Source organism: Pseudophryne corroboree, chromosome 2 (assembly GCF_028390025.1).
Source record: "Pseudophryne corroboree isolate aPseCor3 chromosome 2, aPseCor3.hap2, whole genome shotgun sequence".
Taxonomy (NCBI): Eukaryota; Metazoa; Chordata; class Amphibia; order Anura; family Myobatrachidae; genus Pseudophryne; species Pseudophryne corroboree.
The window spans coordinates 339,929,578-339,950,141 of NC_086445.1; the positions used below are offsets into that span (position 1 = coordinate 339,929,578).

General features: G+C 45.4%; 1 long non-coding RNA gene across 1 annotated transcript in view; it reads right to left on the reverse strand.

The window, feature by feature from the left end:
- LOC135050788 (uncharacterized) overlaps positions 1 to 20,564 on the reverse strand; it is a 54,982-nt gene that overhangs the window by 17,362 nt on the left and 17,056 nt on the right. Inside the window, exon 2 of the long non-coding RNA XR_010241819.1 lies at positions 457 to 626. This is a non-coding gene — a long non-coding RNA (uncharacterized LOC135050788). The remainder of the gene's footprint in view (positions 1 to 456; positions 627 to 20,564) is intronic.

A 20,564-nucleotide genomic window follows, 5' to 3' on the forward strand; every position in this document is an offset into this window, starting at 1 on the left:
ACTTATTTTTTATTCGGCATGGTGGTAAAAAAGCACTCATGGCTTTCATTGATCATTTGAATTCACTCCCTGGCACCATTAGATTCAGCCTCACGTTCAGCAAAACACACATAAATTTTTTGGACATCTCCATCTGTTTGAAAAAACAACAAGCTGACCACCATGATTTACAGCAAGGATTCGGATAGGAACACTCTCCTGCTTTCATCTAGTTTCCATCCGGCACCTCTCAAAAGAGGTTTACCTTTTTCTCAGCTCCTAAGGGTGAAACGGATCACTTCTGATCCATCTGCAATACCATCCACTCTGCAATCGATGAGTCAACCATTCCTCAACCAAGGATATTCGAAGAATGAGATTGATCTGGCATTAACAAAAATTGGTCAAATAAGGAGAGAGGAGCTCCTTTACAGCAAAGATGCTTCTTCAAAGAGAGAAAACGATAGGCTTACTTACCTTCATTAGTATGTATACCACTGCCTCTGTCTTTATCCATAAGAAGATTCATGAACATTGGCACTTGATCAACACAGATCCAACTTTGGCTAAAGCAATCCCGCAACCACCTCGATTCGCATATCGACGAGGTCCAAATTTGAAGGATCTTCTTGTTGTTATAGACTTTTCTAAGAAAAAAAAGACTACAACTACCAACTGTTTGACTACTAAACAAGGGGTTTTTAAATGCACTGGATGTCCAAACTGCCAAATTCTTACTGCTTGGTAACCGTTTCATTAACCCTCTGGATGACAAGCAATACACCATCAAACAGAGATTTGACTGCAATAGTAAGTTTGTAGTCTATGTACTTAAATGTCCATGTTATCTACTTTATGTTGAGAAGACTAGTAGGATGTTGAAGGAACAATTAAGTCAGCATCGCTCTTCAATTAAGAAGAGCATCACCCAGAGTGGGGCTTCAAGTGACTTTATTAACTTACCTGTGGCAAGACATTTTCGGGTAGCGAATCACACGATTAATCAGCTTAAGTGTTGTTTCCTGGATCAGATTCAACCTCTTCAAAGAGGGTGGGACCATAATAAGATTCTACTACAGAGAGAACACCAGTGGATAGATAGACTGAAAACGCTGGCCCCTAATGGGCTTAATGAGGAATTCCGTTTGGGTTGCTTTCTTTGATCCCCCGCAGACAGGAGTTTGATTGGTGTTTTGGTTTACTTTTCTGAGACACCGCTGTGTATCATGCTTATATTGCTTCGTGTTGAATGTCCTTTTGATCTGTCCAGTTGAGAGATCACCATGTATTAGTTTACATGGTGCCTGTGGACACTATTGTGTGTCACATGTTGTTGTGAATATGCACCTTCATTCCAGCATTGATTTACTATCACCTTGGTACCCCGCAGGTTACATGGTGAATTCTGTATACTCTGTATTCTATATTCTTTCTCTGAAATAAGGATTATTTGTTTTTTGACACATTCTTTGCACAAAAAGAAAATAAAGTATGTGCAATAGCAAGTATCACACACACATATAATGCTCTGGGGTGGAATATTACTTTATTTTAGTATATTTTAAATAAAAATATTTTTTTAACATACACCTACTCCTACATTCTTGACATATGGAAAGGTGCTATCTTTCGGCAGCACACAAAGAACCCATTATATGAGGATCTATGTCCGTTAACGAGTGAGTACGGTATGCATCCAATGTCATAGAAGACTGTATTGCCATAGATAAAGATACCTTTATGTGCGTAGATATACATTATCCATTGTGAGTGGGGTACGCTATGTATGCCTAGTGGATTTGAATATATATGTGCGAGAAATGATATAATTTGGATTATAAGGACATATTGCACTATGATGTGTTATTGTTTTCTATTGCATATCATCATGAGATATCTTTCTGGCTAGAAGATTACTCCCCATCCCAACAGAAGGAGACATATTGGAGTTGGAAATTTCTCCGTTACCCATATATATGGACATTAAGTATAATTTTTTGTATTATAAATGAAACTGCATTGAGCGCTTTATATTTGAGAATTTATCTGCTCTATTGTACTCCATATAAGGGTTAAGTGGCCCTTCCATTCTCAAGTGGCTGCATAAGTGTGATTGCGCCTTGGGTACCTGAGTATTTTTGTTATACCAGTCAGTACCATGCTTGGAGACGGCTTGGGAATACTGGATATTGTACCCAGATCTATACTTTGTCCCCAAGCAGATGGAGGGCTATCTCTCCAGATTTCTCTACTTTGGTTTATGGACACTAGTATTGTTTGTCATATTACGCATATTAGTGTTTTTACACAGTGCTGTATTGCTACAGCATTGGACAGTTGCTGTACTAATATTTGGATTCCTCATGATGTACGAGTATTCATATAGCCTTTCCTTCTACATTTTATTCAGTGACGTGGACCCTACGGGCTTAACTAAATTACCATTGTTGTTGCATTGTAATGTATTTATTATTGACCCCAGAGAGTTTAACACCATCCCAAAGAAGTCAGTAGCTGCAGTTTATCTTTATTTCCTATCTTTTATTGTTTATCAGTCCCTTCCTGTGGCGGCGCATCGTGGGGTTAAGGCTCTGCGAAAGATCTGTCACTGTGAGGTGCTGACAGCAATATAATATGTCCTATTGTTCTGCTACATGCTGTACGGAGGCTGAAATCCTCCTTTGCTACAATGATTTCTCACGGCCGGAGCGGTTGCCAAGGGGGAAGTCGGGTTTGTTTACCTTAATTACACCGCCCACATGGCGGCAGCAGCCAGTCAGCCAGTAGCTATGACGTGCTGCCTCCTGACAACGGGCTTCCTGTTTGAAATCCCCTGGCACCGTTTCTTGCTATTTATAGAGACTTCTGGCAGTGTGATAGTAGCCCTTGACGAAAATCATCAAGCGTTGAAACAGCTGTCGTGCTGTAGTACTGGGACTATACCCAGATAGATGGTCTGTAAGGAATAAACCCTTTTTTGCTTTCATCAAAAAAATGAGTGCTGGTCTGTTTTTTCTTTTTCTTTTGGAAAAAGTGACTGTTTATATATATATATATATATATATATATATATATATATATATATATATATACTGTATATATTAGAGATGAGCGGGTTCGGTTCTCAGAGAACCAAACCCCCCCGGACTTCCAGCCACGAGCCCGGATGCGAGTCAGGCTCGGGTTTTCCCGCCTGACTTGAAAACCAGAACGAGGCAAAACGTCATCATCCCATTGTCGGATTCTCGCAAGGTTTGGATTCCATATAAGGAGCCTCGCATCCCCGCCATTTTCACTACGGCATTGGAGTGTTTAGAGAGAGGACGTTTCTCTGTCCACAGTGTCCTCAGTGGTAGTGTCTTGTGCTGCATCTGTCCAGTCACAGTGGTTGTGTCCTCTGCTGCCGTATGTCCAGTGCTGCTGTATAAGTTCAGTCCAGTGGTGCTGTGTTGTGCTGCATCAATCCAGTGGTGGTGTCTTGTGCTGCATCAGTCCAGTCACAGTGGTGGTGTCCTCTGCTGCCATATGTCCAGTGCTGCTGTATAAATCCAGTCCAGTGGTGCTGTCTTGTGCTGCATCAGTCCAGTGGTGGTGTGTTGTGCTGCATTAGTCCAGTCACAGTGGTGGTGTCCTCTGCTGTCATATGTCCAATGCTGCTGTATAAGTCCAGTCCATTACAGTGGTGCTGTGTTGTCCTTCATCAGTCCAGTGGTGGTGTCCCTGTGCTGCTGTATATGTCCAGTGGTACTGCCGTATATGTCGATTGATACTGCTGTATATGTCCAGCGGTACTGCTGTATAAATCCAGTGATCCTGCCGAATAATTCCAGTGGTACTGGCGTATAATTCCAGTGATCCTGCCATATAATTCCAGTGGTACCGGCGTATAAGTCAAGTCCAGTGATACTGCCGTATATGTCCATTGATACTGCCATATATGTCCAGCGGTACTGCCGTATAAATCCAGTAATCCTGCCGTATAATTCCAGTGGTACTGGCGTATAAGTCCAGTGATCCTGCCATATAATTCCAGTGGTACTGGCGTATATGTCCAGTGATGCTGCCGTATATGTCCAACGGTACTGCCGTATAAATTCCGTGATCCTGCCGTATAATTCCAGTAATCCTGCCGTATAATTCCAGTGGTACTGGTGTACAGGGGTGTATCAGGGGTCCGGGCACCCCTGGCAAAGTAAGGGACTGGCGCCCCCCATATTGGAAATAGGGAAGGTGCATGTGCAAAAAAGGGACATGATCTTGTGGGTAAGGGGCATGACCATACAATAGTTCCCCCCAATTCAAATGATGCTACACAGTAGTAACCCTTATACACATCATGCAGTAACCCTTATACACACAGTAGCAGTTCCCTTTACACATTATGCCCACACAGTAATTCTTATAACACTGAGGAGACATCAGCAGTGCCTGGCCTGGCTGAGGAGGCAATGCCATCCAAGGCCAGGTAGTATAATCAGATAGTAGTGCAAAGAAGTGCAGTACAGTGCACTACTCATGTTGCTAGACATGCCCCCACATTGCCAGATACACATATGCCCCAACAATGCCAGATAGGCCCCCACAGTCATATAGTCATAGTCCCCATCCCCCTCCCAGCACATAGCCATAGCCCCCTCCCAGTAAATAGCCATAGCCCCCACCTCCCCAAGCAATAGCCATAGTCCCCGCAGCACGTAGCCGTAGTCTCCACCTCTCCCAACACAGTCATACAGTAGTCCCCACCCCCTCCCATCACATAACAATAGTTCCATGACAGCATAGATAGCCATTGTCCCCCTCCCTGCACATAGACCCTCACCTCCCCAAGCACATAGCCATAGTCCCCATCCCCTTCCCAGCACATAGCTGTAGTTCTCCCTTAACACATAGTTGTAGTCTCCGCCACTCCCAGCACATACATAGCCTCCCCACACAGCACATAGCCCTAGTCCCCGCCCCACAACAGATAGCCTTAGTGTCTAGCAATACCTGCTGTGCTGAGCTGCCTGGGATGGAGCTCCCAAAAGCAATGGTTGCTGGGAGTTGTAGTTTATTTTCAGTTTCATCCCTGTAGTGCATTGCCGGACACCGGCGCCATCTCCTGCCTGCTGAGTGATCCTCCACCCTCCATCCCAGGCAATGCACAGGCAGCTCGGCACAGCAGGTATTGCAAGTTTAAATTATTACACCCATTGGCTGATGGTGGCACCGTTGGGTGGTGCCCCCTGCTCGGCTGGCACCCCTGGCGAGTGCCATCCTGGCCAATGGGTAGATACGCCCCTGCTGGCGTATAAATCCAGTGATCCTGACGTATAATTCTAGTGGTACTGGCGTATAAATCCAGTCCAGTGATACTGCCGTATATGTCCATTGATACTGCCGTATATATGTCCAGCGGTACTGCCGTATAAATCCAGTGATCCTGCCGTATTTGTCCATTGATACTGCCGTATATGTCCAGCTGTACTGCCGTATAAATCCAGTGATCCTGCCGTATAATTCCAGTGATCCTGCCGTATAATTCCAATGGTACTGGCGCATAGGCCAGGTGATCCTGCCGTATAATTCCAGTGGCACTGGCGTATAAGTCCAGTCCAGTGATACTGCCATATATCTCCAGTGATACTGCCGTATATGTCCATTGATACTGCTGTATATGTCCAGCAGTACTGCCGTATAAATCCAGTGATCCTGCCGTATAATTCCAGTGATAATGCCATATAATTCCAGTGGTACTGGCGTATAAATCCAGTGATCCTGCCGTATAATTCCAGTGGTACTAGCGTATAAGTCCAGTCCAGTGATACTGCCATATATGTCCATTGATACCGCTGTATATGTCCATTGATACTGATGTATATGTCCAGTGGTACTGCCGTATAAATCCAGTGATCCTGCTGTATAATTCCAGTGAGCCTGCCGTATAATTCCAGTGGTACGGGCGTATATGTCCAGTGATACTGCCGTATATGTCCAATGATACTGCACTATATGTCCATTGATACTGCCGTATATGTCCAGCGGTACTGCCGTATAAATCCAGTGATCCTGCCGTATAATTCCAGTGATCCTGCCGTATAATTCCAGTAGTACTGCCGTATAATTCCAGTTGTACTGGCGTATAAATCCAGTCCAGTGATACTGCCGTATATGTCCAGTGATACTGCCGTATATGTCCATTGATACTGCCGTATATGTCCAGCGGTGCTGACGTATAAATCCAGTAATCCTGACATATAATTCCAGTGATCCTGCCATATAATTCCAGTGGTACTGGCATATAACTCCAGTGATCCTGCCGTATAATTCCAGTGGTACTGGTGTATATATCCAGTCCAGAGATACTGCCGTATATGTCCAGTGATACTGCCGTATATGTCCATTGATACTGCCATATATGTCCAGCGGTACTGCCATATAAATCCAGTGATCCTGCCGTATAATTCCATATAAATCCATATAATTCCATATAAATCCAGTCCAGTGGTGCTGCCATATAAATTCAGCAGTGCTGTCCTGAGCTGTATATTATTTACTCCAAATAAAGGGGTTATTAATATTTAAACCAAATAATTTTCACAGGGTTTGCTCTATGTGGTGTAGAGGAACACTCTCCTGTACCGCATATAGTTATATAACTCCAGAAAAATAATGAAGAACAAAAATTTGGAGGATAAAAAAGGGAAAGATCAAGAACCACTTCCTCCTAGTGCTAAAGCTGCTGCCACTAGTCATGACATAGATGATGAAAAGCCATCAACGTCGTCTGCCAAGGTCAATGACCAATGTGATAGCAGAGGCCATGTAAAATCCAAAAAGCCAAAGTTCAGTAAAAAGAACCAAAAAAAAGAAATTTAAATTGTCTGAGGAGAACCATAAACTTGCCAATATGCCATTTACGACACGGAGTGGCAAGGAACGGCTGAGGCCCTGGCCTATGTTCATGGCTAGTGGTTCAGCTTCACATGACGATGGAAGCCCTCATCCTCCCGCTAGAAAAATTAAAAGAGTAAAGCTGGAAAGAGCACAGAAAAGAACTGTGCGTTCTGAGATGGTATCACAATTCCCCAAGGAGAGTCCAAGTGTGTCGGCGTTTGCGATGCCTGACCTTCCCAACACTGGATGGGAAGAGGTGGCTCCTTCAACCATTTGCACGCCCCCTGCAAGTGCTGGAAGGAGCACCCACAGTCCAGATCCTTATATTCAAATTGAAGATGTCACTGTTGAAGTACACCAGGATGAGGATATGGGTGTTGCTGGCGCTGAGGAGGAAGTTGACGATGAGGATTCTGATAGTGATGTGGTTTGTTTAAGTCAGGCACCAGGGGAGACACCTGTTGTCCGTGGGATGAAGAAGCCCATTGTGATGCCTGGGCAAACTACCAAAAAAGCCACCTCTTTAGTGTGGAATTATTTCTCCACAAATCCGGACAACAGGTGTCAAGCCATCTGTTGCCTCTGTCAATCTGTAATAAGTAGGGGTAAGGATGTTAACCACCTTGGAACATCCTCCCTTATACGTCACCTGCTGCGCATTCATCAGAAGTCAGTGTCAAGTTGTGAAACTTTGGGTAAGAGCGTAAGCAGTCCACTGACACCTAAATCCCTTCTTCCTCCTGCACCCAAGCTCCTGAAAGCCACACCACCAACTCCCTCAATGTCAACTTCCTCCTCAGTCAGGAACGTCAGTAGTGCTGCAGGCCATGTCACTGTCAAGACTGAGGAGTCGTCTCCTAACTGGGATTCCTCCGTAGGATCCTTGAGTGGTACGCCTGCTGTTGCTGCCGCTGCTGTTGTTGCTGCTGGGAGTCGATAGTCATCCCAGAGGGGAAGTCGGAAGACCACTACTTCCAGTAAGCAATTGACTGTCCAACAGTTCTTTGTGAGGAAGATGAAATATGACAGCAGTCATCCTTTTGCAAAGCGGATAACTGAGGCCTTGACAGATATGTTGGTGTTAGACGTGCGTCCGGTATCCGCCATTAGTTCAGTGGGACTTAGAGAATTGTTTGAGGTACTGTGTTCCCAGTATCAAATCCCATCTAGGTTCCACTTCCCTAGGCAGGCGATACCGAGAGTGTACACAGACGTCAGAAAAAGAGTCACCAGTGTCCTACAAAATACGGTTGTATCCAGTGTCCACTTAACCACGGACATGTGGACAAGTGGAACAGGGCAGACTAAGGACTATATGACTGTAACAGCACACTGGGTAGATGTATGGCCTCCCACAGCAACAACAGCAGCGTCACCAGTAGCAGCATCTCTCAAACGCCAACTCGTTCCTAGGCAGGCTACGCTATGTATCACCGCTTTCCTTAAGAGGCACACAACTGACAACCTCTTATGGAAACTGAGGAACATCATCGCAGAATGGCTTACCCCAATTGGTCTCTCCAGGGGATTTGTGATATCGGACACCACCAATATTGTGCGTGCATTACATGTGGGCAAATTCCAGCATGTCCCATGTTTTGCACATACAATTGATTTGGTGGTGCAGAATTTTTTGAAATATGACAGGGGTGTGCAGGAGATGCTGTCGGTTGCCCGAAAAATTGCGGCCCACTTTCGCCATTCTGCCACCACGTGCCGAAGACTGGAGTGCCAGCATACACTCCTGAACCTGCCCCGCCATCAACTGAAGCAAGAGGTGGTAACGAGGTGGAATTCAACACTCTATATGCTTCAGAGGCTGGAGGAGCAGCAAAAGGCCATTCAAGCCTATACATCCACCTACGATATAGGCAAAGGAGGGGTAATGCACTTGACTCAAGCGCAGTGGAGAATGATTTCCGTCTTGTGCAAGGTTCTCCAACCCTTCAAACTTGCCACACGTGAAGTCAGTTCAGACACTGCCAGCTTGAATCAGGTCATAGCCCTCATCAGGCTTTTGCAGAAACAGCTGGAGAAATTGAAGGAGGAGCAAAGATGGAGCGATTCCACAAAGTATGTGGGACTTGTGGATGGAGCCCTTCATTCACTTTGCCAGGATTCAAGGGTGGTCTATCTGTTGAAATGAGAGTACTACATTTTGGCCACCGTGCTCGATCCTAGGTTTAAAGCCTACGCTGTATCTCCGGCAGACACAAGTGTGCAGAGGTGCAAAGACCTGCTGGTTAGTAAATTGTCAACTCAAGCAGAACGTGACCCGTCAACAGCTCGTTCTTCAATATCTCCCGCCACTGGGGCTGCAAGGAAAAGGATAAGATTTCCTAGCCCACCCACTGGCAGTGATGCAGGGCAGTCAGGAGTGAAAGCTGACATCTGGTCCGGACTGAAGGACCTGCCAACGATTACTGACATGTCTACTGTCAATGCATATGATTCTGTCATCATTGAAAGAATGGTGGAGGATTATATGAGTTATAGCATCCAAGTAGGAATGTCAGAGAGTCCGTATGTATACTCGCAGGAAAAAGAGGCAATTTGGATGACCTTGCACAAACTGACTTTATTTTACCTAAGCTGCCCCCCCCTCCAGTGTGTACTCCGAAAGAGTGTTTAGTGCAGCCGATAACCTTGTCAGCGATCGGCATAGGAGGTTACTTCCACTAAATGTGGAGAAGATGATGTTCATCAAAATGAATTATAAATTCCTCCGGGAAGACCTTTACCAGCAATTGCCTCCAGAAAGTACACAGGGACCTGTGATGGTGGAAGCCAGTGGGGACTAAAATATAAAAAAATTTTTGGATCAGACAATAGCGCTAAGTGGATTGTGAGCCGCCTAGATATATTCAGGTGATTCCCAATCACCAATACTAAATAATCTAAATATACAAATTTTGAATATAGCTTGGGCGCTACCACCTTATACACATACGAGCAAAATTACTCGGTGAGAAAAGTCAATAATAATGTCCAGAAAGATTTCCTTATTCTTCCATAGGTCCACCTTCTTCCAAACAATCCTCACATCAAAGAACGTCCTATGTAGTGGATGTCCTTACGAAAAAGGGAGAAGTACAAAGGCACATATAGTGTAGTAATTTAAGTTTTTAAAATTGGTAATTTATTTTGATTCCAATAAAATATAAAATGATGATAGTTTACATAAAAGTGAAAGCAATCACTTTAACATTAGTAAAAAATGGAACCGTACCGTGCCAAGCTCCCAGCATGGAGCAATGGAAAGAGCAACAAATTTTGGAGTTTTCCGGAATTCCTCCTTACTCCTTCCAAGCTAGAAAGGGGTGAGGAATCAGAGGATGAGTTTGAGGTGGACATCTTGCCTCTGTAGAGCCAGTTTGTGCAAGGAGAGATTGATTGCTTCTTTTTTGGTGGGGGCCCAAACAAACCAGTCATTTCAGCCACAGTCGTGTGGCATACCCTGTCGCTGAAATGATTGGTTTGTTAAAGTGTGCATGTCCTGTTTATACAACATAAGAGTGGGAGGGCCCAATGACAATTCCATCTTGCACCACTTTTTCTTCTTTGCATCATGTGCTGTTTGGGGACTAGTTTTTTTTGTGCCATCCTGTCTGTAACTGCAGTGCCACTCCTAGATGGGCCTTGTGTCACTTAGCTTGGCCATCCAGCTACCTCATTGCACCTCTTTTTCTTCTTTGCATCATGTGCTGTTTGGGGCCTATTTTTTAAATCTGCCATCCTGTCTGCCACTGCAGTGCCACTCCTAGATGGGCCAGGTGTTTGTGCCGCACACTTGTGTCGCTTAGCTTGGCCATCCAGCTACCTCGTTGCACCTCTTTTTCTTCTTTGCATCATGTTCTGTTTGGGGCCTATTTTTTTAAATCTGCCATCCTGTCTGCCACTGCATTGCCACTCTTAGATAAACCAGGTGTTTGTGCCGCACACTTGTGTCGCTTAGCTTAGTCATACAGCCACCTCAGTGCAACTTTTAGGTCTAAATACAATATTGTGAGGTGTGAGGTGTTCAGAATAGACTGGAAATGAGTTGAAATGAATGTTATTGCGGTTAATAATACAGTAAAAGCAAAATTACCCCCAAATTCTGTGATTTTAGCTGTTTTTATGTTTTTTTTTTTAAATCATCCAGATCGAAAAGCAAAACCAAAACACGAAAAGGGTGGTTTTGGCAAAACCAAAACACGAAAGTGGAATTAGAACCAAAACCAAAACACAGAACACGAAAAGTGCCAGCCGCACATCTCTAATAATAAGTAGGGGTAAGGATGTTAACCACTGAGGAACATCCTCCCTTATACGTCACCTGCTGCGCATTCATCAGAAGTCAGTGTCAAGTTGTGAAACTTTGGGTAAGAGCGTAAGCAGTCCACTGGCACCTAAATCCCTTCTTCCTCTTGAACCCAAGCACCTGCAAGCCACACCACCAACTCCCTCAACATCAAATTCTTCCTCTGTCAGGAACGTCAGTAGTCCTGCAGGCCATGTCACTGTCAAGACTGAGGAGTCCTCTCCTAACCGGGATTCCTCTGGAGGATCCTTGAGTGGTACGCCTGCTGTTGCTGCCGCTGCTGTTGTTGCTACTGGGAGTCGATCGTCATCCCAGAGGGGAAGTCGGAAGACTACTTGTACTACTTCAACTAAGCAATTGACTGTTCAACAGTCCTTTGTGAGGAAGATTAAATATGACAGCACTTTTCATGTTTTGTGTTTTGGTTTTGGATTTGGATCCTTGCTCGTGTTTTGGATCTGGATTGGTTTTGCTAAAAGCACCCTTTCGGGTTTTGGTTTTGGATCTGGATGATTTTTGGAGAAAAAAACATAAAAACATCAGCGAATTTGGGGGTAATTTTGATCCTACGGTATTATTAACCTCAATAACATTAATTTCCACTCATTTCCAGTCTATGTTGAACACCTCACACCTCACAATATTGTTTTTAGGCCAAAAGGTTGTACCGAGGTCACTATATGACTAAGCTAAGCGACAGAAGTGGGCGGCACAAACACCTGGCCCATCTAGGAGTGGCACTGCAGTGACAGACAGAATGGCGGTTTTAAAAAAAGCCCCCAAAGAGCACATAATGCAAAGAAAAAAAAGAGGCGCAACGAGGTAGCTGGATGACTAAGCTAAGCGATCGCAGTTTGAAGCCTTTTGGGGAGGGCATGCGCACCCCAGGAGACCCAGTGAGATGCTAAAAGCATTGCCGGGCTGCGATCACCCCTGCCTGATTGACAGGCAGAGGCGGTCACGGGGTGGGAGAAGGCAAGCCAACTGCTTTAGAACGCCATCAATGGGGCACGGCCCGCACAATGCAGGCGTGTCCAGGCCATTGTGGAGGCGGGCATCACGTGCAGCCACTGCGACCCCGGACACGGTGGGTAGCCGCTTGCCAGTGCAGCTAGGCTGCACAGGCAGGGAGCTACTCGGCGGAACAAACACCTGGCCCATCTAGGAGTGGCATTGCAGTGGCAGACAGGATGTCAGTTTTAAAAACTAGACCCCAAAGAGAACATAATGCAAAGAAAAAAAGAGGCGCAAGATGGAATTGTCCTCGGGCCCTCCCACCCTTTTGTTGTTTAAACAGGACATGCACAGTTTAATAAACCCATAATTTCAGTGACAGGTGGTCCTCCTGGAAAAAGCTTACCAAGTCCTCAGAATCATAGCTAGTTACAAACATACCACCTCCATATTTGATGACTTTTCACATTATGAGAAGAGGCAAGAGGAAGAAGACAGTGTCAAGAAGGTGATTACAAATTAGAGAGGCACATGCAATCAGGTACAACACACAGGCTTTCACCTCCACTCCTGTATTGGTGTGGAACAGAAAATACTTCAACCAAGCAAATATATAATTATTAATTTCCAAATTACTGGACAAACTGAAAAACTAGGGGCCAAAGCCTCCAAAATTGTACCCACGTCTCCATTATCAGGGATTAAGATAATATTGGATTTAATGATGGGATGCAATTAAACTAGTGTATATCATAGGATCAAGATTGGATGTTTTCCCCTCCACAGAGTCTGGAGACTTATTTTGTGAAAATTTTGTTGGTTTCTTTTTTTTCCATTTTTTTATTGCATCTTTATTTACATATTTTGTGGCAGATGCCTAATTTTTGTTTTTCACAGCTCCCAGTTACACGCATGTAAGCATACCTGTGTGTCCCAGTTACATGCATGTGCGCATACCTGTGTGTCTTGTTTATTTTATTCATATTTTATTTTTAAATAAAGCAGCCCCTGAGATGTTTTAGCAGCCCCTCCTGAGCCCCCACAGCAGCCTTGGATGGGGCAAGTTGAGTTCGGGTGGGTTCGGTAAAGTACTAAGAACGACTGTGCAGTAATTTTTTTGTTATTTAGCCACTGCCCTAGTAGAGCTTACCACTCTACAGTCGAAACTCATTTCATACTATAAGTAGGACTGTGGGAGGAAGCAATGCTAACCTCTGTGCCCACAGCATGCCTCAGCCTGGCAAGCCAAACATCTTCCTGGCTGTAAGCCACCATGAGACTCCATACTGGGCCTTATTTAGTAACTGTTTGTGCCTCACAGTAGCTCCTGGCCCATCTAGTGCTCAAGTGCAATGAAAAGCTGATGCAATGCAAGAACACAGAAACTTTGGGGGTCATTCCGAGTTGATCGCTAGCTGCATTCGTTCGCTGCGCAACAATGATGCAAAAAAATGGTACTTCTGCGCATGCGGCACAATGCGCACGCGCGACATACTTTCACAATGGCCGATGTAGTTTCACACAAGGTATAGCAAAGCTTTTCAGTCGCACTGCTAGCCGCAGAGTGATTGACATGAAGTGGGCGTTTCTGGGTTTCAACTGACCATTTTCAGGGAGTATTCAAAAAAATGCAGGCGTGCCACGAAAAACGCAGGTATGGCTGGGCGAACACAGGGCGTGTTCGTGACATCAAAACAGGAACTGAACAGTCTGAAGTCATCGCAAGCGCTGAGTAGGTCTGAAGCTCTGAAGCTACTCTGAAACTGCACAAAATTATTTTGTAGCCGCTGTGCGATCCTTTCGTTTGCACTTCTGCTAAGCTAAAATACACTCCCAGTGGGCGGCGGCATAGCGTTTGCACAGCTGCTAAAAACAGCTAGCGAGCGATCAACTCAGAATGACCCCCTTTGTTCTTCTAACACCGCAAGGTCTTGCGATGTACAACAAATGCGCATCTTCTAAATAAATAATCCCAAAATGTAGAACATCAATAATAAATCAAAATTAAGGTTGACCAATTGGAGCCATTCATTTGAATAAGTTCCTAACATGAAGTAATTGAGAAGAACATCTCTCTAATGCTCCGGCAGAAAATTTCACTTTTACCTCTCCAGCAGTTGCGCTGGATTATGATTCAGTCTCTTCTGAGTCACACTGACTTTGGCCACAAATGTGGTCTCTCCCCACTTTATTTAAAAACAATTTCCATTTCCACCTTTGCGGTTAGTTTTCACAAATCTGTTTGTGATGTTGATGCTTGTTTCATATCTGCTCTAGGCTTTCATTTAAACCTAGGATCAAGTATAGCAGCACTCTTGGACTTATACAGCATAGGCAGCACCCCTGGAGAATTACACAGCATGGCAGACAGGCAACAGCACCCCTGGACTTAAACAGCAGTGGGGCAGCACCCCTGGACAGATAGAGCAGGGGGGCAGCACCCCATATAGGGCAGCACCCCTGAAATGATGTGGCAAAGAAAATATGTGCAAGATGGAATTGTCCTTGGTCCCTCCTACCCACTCTTATGTTGTATAGACAGGACATGCACACTTTAACAAACCAATCATTTCAGCGACAGGGTCTGACACTCGACTGTGGCTGAAATGATTGGTTTGTTTGGGCATGACAATGGGCTTTTTCATCCCACGGCAAACAACTGTCTCCACTGGTGCCTTATTCAAACAAACCACATCACCATCAGAATCCTCATCGTCAACTTCCTCCGCACCGCCAGCTACACCCATATCCTCCTCATCCTGGTGTATTTATACAGTGACTTCCTCAATCTCAATATCAGCAACTGGACTGGTGGTGCTCCTCCCAGCACTTGCAGGGAGCATGCAAATGGTGGTAGAAGCCTCCTCTTCCCATACAGTGTTGGGAAGATCAGGCCTAGACATCGCAACCGACAGTGCCAGCACCCCTGTATTTTCACAACACCCCTGTAATTTTACAGCATACAAGACAAGGCAAGTGTATATTTATTTTCACTACATCCATGTATTTTACAGCATACAGGGCCAGTGTACATTTATTTTCACTGCACCCCTGAATTTTTACAGCATACAAGACAGGGCCAGTGTACATTGATTTTCACTGCACCCCAGAATTATGACAGCATACAAGACAGGGCCTGTATACGTTTATTTTCACTGCACCCCTGAATTATTATTTTTTAAATCAGAGATATTTTTATTGTTGTTTTTTTAAACAACATATAAAGAACAAACAATACAGAAACAGGTGGTTACATTTCCTAAAAGTGAAAAATACAGAGCATAGTAGGTATAGCTGTCAAAATTGGTAGCAAAATCAGCTTAGAGTCACAGTCAAACATGTAAAACGACATATTCCTGTGATGCAGGGTATCTGACAATAGTACATACAGGAAAAACAATTAAAAATAAGGATCCAAAAACGTAGAGCTGTAGTGCATTATAGGAAACTCTAGTCAACAATATAGACTATGAATCTATAAGCATGCGCAGGGGGTTGGCTAGATGCCCACCAGGGGCAGGAGAGCCAGACAGATAAAGTACAAGTTAAACAACAGGTTCAAGGTAGAATAGGGAATTCTGCCAGAGACCCCAGATTTTGTCATATTTTCCAGCGCAATTGCGTTTGGTGTACATGAAATGCTCATGGGAGAGTGTGGTGTTAACCAGTGCAATCCAGGCAGCATGAAAGGGCGAGTCAGGGCAGGGCCGTAACTAGGGGGGGGGCATGCGCCCCAGGTGCAGGATTTGAGGGTGCGCTGAGGAGTTACAGAGGAGCAGGGTTATTTTGTTTTTGTTTTTTTACCGGCAGTGTTGTGCTGCTCCAGTGAGACAGCAGACGGCTCCCAGGGCAGTGTCTCTAACCCACCTGTCTGGCTGCACCTGCCTCCAATGCTGTGCAGGTGAGCTTCAGTACCTGGGATCTCTCCTATGTGGGCTACTGTCTTAAACTCTCGTCTTTGCCATGCAGTGCTGTGACTAGTGTGCGGTGCACTGTACAAGCTATAGAAGCGAGCTGTTAGTGCTGTGTTTTTCAGCAGGCTATGATTCCGGCTGCCTGCCCAGCATCAACCGATAACAAGCTGCAGGCTACACCACACTGCCCGGGGCTTATGATTGCTAACAAGTGCAGTCACCGATGTTACAGAAATCTAAGGTTCACTTTGCTAGCTGTCCACTTGACAGTGGAAACTTAGAGCCTGGACAACCTCCAACTCTCACCGAGTATCACTACAGCAGCTTTGTGGTGAGTTTAAAATACAGACTTTATTATCGGCACTGTGCTCCCAGGTAGCAGTATCAACCTCCGCTTTGCCTCCCAGATGGGGGGATTTGGTGTAGTATATATGGTATGTAGTGTAGTGTATAGGGTCATGTAGTGTAGTGATGTAGTTCAGCGTGTAGGGGATGCAGTAAATCGATATAGTGCAGTGGATAGGGGAATGTAGAGCAGTGATGAAGTGTTATGATATAGGGGGTCATTCCGAGTTGATCGCTAGCTGCCGTTGTTCGCAGTGCAGCAATCAGGCAAAAAAATCGGCATTTCTGCGCATGCGTATGCACTGCAATGCGCACGCGCGATGTACGGGTACAAAGTTCTTTGTGGTTTTACACAGGTTCTAGCGAAGATTTCAGTCGCACGGCACAACGCAGGATGACTGACATGAAGTGGGCGTTTCTGGGTGGTAACTGACCGTTTTCAGGGAGTGCTTAGAAAAACGCAGGCATGCCAGGGAAAATGCAGGCGTGGCTGGGCAAACGCTGTGCGGATGTGACATCAAAACCAGTCCCTCCAACGTTAGAATCAACGCACATGAAGAGTAAGTCCAGGGCTGGTCTTGTTTTGCACAAAATATTTTTGCAGGCGCTCTGCTGCATAGGCGTTCGCATTTCTGCAAATCGAAAATACACTTCCCGGTGGGCGGCGGCAATGCATTTGCTTGGCTGCTAAAAACTGCTAGCGAGCGATCAACTCGGAATGACCACCATAGTGCAGTGATATAGTGCAATGTATGGGGACACACAGGGGAGCATGTAGTGGGGCATGTGACACATAGGGCATTTGAGGCACATAGGGGAATATTGTCCAATAGTATCCACCTTTTTTTTTTCTTAAAAATTTTTCATACTCTAAGTATTTTTGTCTGACAAGGTATTTTTTGTGTGTGTGTGGGGGGGGGGGTGTTTGTTCTGGGGGGGGCACCAAATCACTGCCTTGCCCCGGGTGACGAAAATCCTAGTTTCGGCCCTGGTCAGGGCCCATCCAAGTACTGGCTATACAAACGCAGGCCAGAATAAGGAGATTGGTGGCATATAAATGGGGGTGAGCAGAGAGGGATTCCTCCAAGTCCAAGCCAAACACGCAAATGCGTGGGGACATAAGGGGGCTTTGAATGCCCGTACTACAAATACTTGAAGCTACATTTCCCCAGAAGGAAGACACCCGAGGACACTATCACAGCAGATATCAGAAACCAGTCCCCCGCTGTTGAGCATTTAGGACAGGCGTCTGTTAGTAAACCACCAATCCAGAGAAATCTACTCATGGTCCAGTAGACCCTATGTAGAATATACAGTTAAATTTGCTGGAACCTGGCATATGCAGTGGCACCCCTAGGAGAGCTGACAACATGATCCCAATCCTCATCATCCAATGCCCCCAAATCAGTCACCCATTTAGCTCGAAGCACACAGTCCGCCCGTCCCAGAAAAGGAGAGAAGAGAGGAGTAGAGAGACAAAATTGTTTTGCGGCATTGCATATTTCGGATCAACTGTGCAGTCACGGCATGACGAAGCTGCAGATAGCGGTAAAACTAATGTCTGGGAATGTCATATGTAAAAGACAGATGGTCAAAAGAGTGAAAAATCCCATCTTGATATGTTTGGCCCAGCACAGAGACCCCCGAAGGACATCCAACCGGAACGACCCTCCAGGGTACAACATTCAGGAAAATTCTTATTGTTCCAAATAGGAGAACAGGGGTCAATAGTAGGATCCCTCAACAAATCCTCAACTGTTACCCATATTCTGTGAGCCTGTTGGAGAATGGGGGGAGTGGGGTCAGTGAGGTATGGGCCAGCCAGAACTGTAACGGTGTAAAGGGGAAACCGATCTTGTCTAGAAGGGCCACCGGAAGGTTCCCATACTCCCCGGGCGTGACCCACACACTCAGTTGGGCCAGCTGAGTTGCAAAATTGTAAAGGTGCATATCAGGCAATGCTAAACCACCCTCACATCTGGATCTGTATAATATCTTATGAGCAATGTGGCGACCAATCAGTTGAAATTGCAAGGCTGGGATATAAGCAGGGGAGTTCTGGGGAATATACAAAAATTTTGGCTGGATAACCATTTTAATCAGATTACAGTCAAAGGGAGTGATTGCCAGATGCAGGACTTACTGCGTAAATGAGCCATCTGTGGGGCCAAATTAAGGGCAACAGAGTCAGCAGGGGAGTGCGAAATTTGGATGCCAAGTTACTTAATTGTGTGCACCATCGCAGGTGAAAATCATAGTTAGAGGGCCGCAGTAGAGGAGAGTAACGGAAACACCACTGATTTATCCCAATTAACCCCGGAATAACGACCAAAATCTTCCATCAGAGTAAGGCGCACAGGTAGAGAATGTATCATCTCTGATAGATACAGAATCATGTCATCCGCATATAGGCCAATCTTCTCCTCTCTATCCCCAACCAGAAATCCACGCACAGCAGGAGAAGCCCGTGTGTGACACACCAGTGGTTCCACAACAAGAGCAAATAGCAGGGGAGATAAGGGGCAACCCTGCCTGGTACCTCTCCTCAGCGTCAAGGAGTCAGTGATGAATCCGTTAACAGTGATCCTAGCGGCAGGACCAGAATACAATTTAATCCATGCAAGAAAGTTTGGGCCCAAATCAAATGTTAACAAAATCTCCCAAAGATAAACCCATTCTATAGAATGAAAAGCACAGGCAGCGTCCAATGATACAATAATCGGTTCATCCATCCCCTCATTGCACCACTGAAGATAAGTAAATAAGCGTCTAAGGTTGAGGGAGGTCGACCTGCTGGGCATAAAATCAGTCTGGTCCGAGTGCACCAACTCAAGCACCACTATATTAAGTCGAATAGCCAACAGTTTTGCCAGTATTTTTATATCAGTGGACAGTAGGGAGATAGGACGATAAGAATCAGGGGAGAGAGGGTCCTTACCCGGCTTGGGTATCAACACCACCAATGCCTGCTCCCTGGAGGGAGGAAGGGAGCCACTCTCCAACAGTGAGTTAAATAGAAGCAAAAATTTAGGGGCAAAAAATTCTATATGCATCTTGTATAATTCAATAGGAAGGCCAACTACACTCGGGGCTTTGTTGTTGGGAAAGGACTGAATGGCATGCTCAACCCCCTCCAATGTAAAGGGGTCCTCTAAGGATTGTTGGGAATCAGCACATAAACAAGGGAGCTCAATACCACTCAGATAAGCTGAGAGCTCTGCAGCAGAATATTTCAATTGGGATTTATACACCTCTTGAAAATGGTCATAAAAGCAGGCTGCCATGAAAGGGGTACCCAGACATACCGTACCGCCAGTCTGCCGTAAGCTATGCACAATAGTGGGAGGGATTCTTCCCTGGCTAAATAGGCAAGAAATTTACCAGAGCGGTCATCCTGGATGTAGAAATCATGGGCCCGAAACCATAGCCGCCATTTGTATTTATCAAGGAGCAGAGAGTCCATCGTTTATGAACAACGAGCCACTCTACACTGTCAGCAGGTAAGCCAGTGTTTAAATACATTTGTTCAAGCTCCGCACTCTGTCTCTTCAACTCCTCCTCAGATCTACAGTTAAAAACTTTTAATCGTGCCACCTGTGAAATCAGCGAGCCATGCAAAACAGCCTTAAACGTGTCCCAAGTTAACGGGGCCCCCCTTTCTATAGGATTGTTCACAAAAAATTCCTCCCAAAGCGCTAAGAGGTCAGATGCTGCTCCCATCTGTGTCAACCAGAAGGGATTAAGGGGGTTATTCTGAGTTGATCGCTAGCTGAATTTGTTCACAGCGCAGCGATCAGGCAAAAAAATGGCAGTTATGCGCATGCATATGCGGCGCAATGCGCATGCGCGATGTACAGGCACAACGAACTATGTAGTTTTGCACAGGGTCTAGCGATGCATTTCAGTCGCACTGCTTGCCGCAGAGTGATTGACATGAAGTGGGCGTTTCTGGGTGGCAACTGACCGTTTTCAGGGAGTGTGCGGGAAAAACGCAGGCGTGCTAGGAAAAATGCAGGCATGGCTGGGCGAACGCTGGGCGGGTTTGTGACGTCAAATCCGGAACTGAATAGTCTGAAGTGATCGCAAGCGCTGAGTAGGTTTTGAGTTACTCTGAAACTACACAAAAAATTTTGGTAGCCGCTCTGCGATACAACCGTTCGCACTTCTAAAATACACTCCAAGTGGGCGGCGGC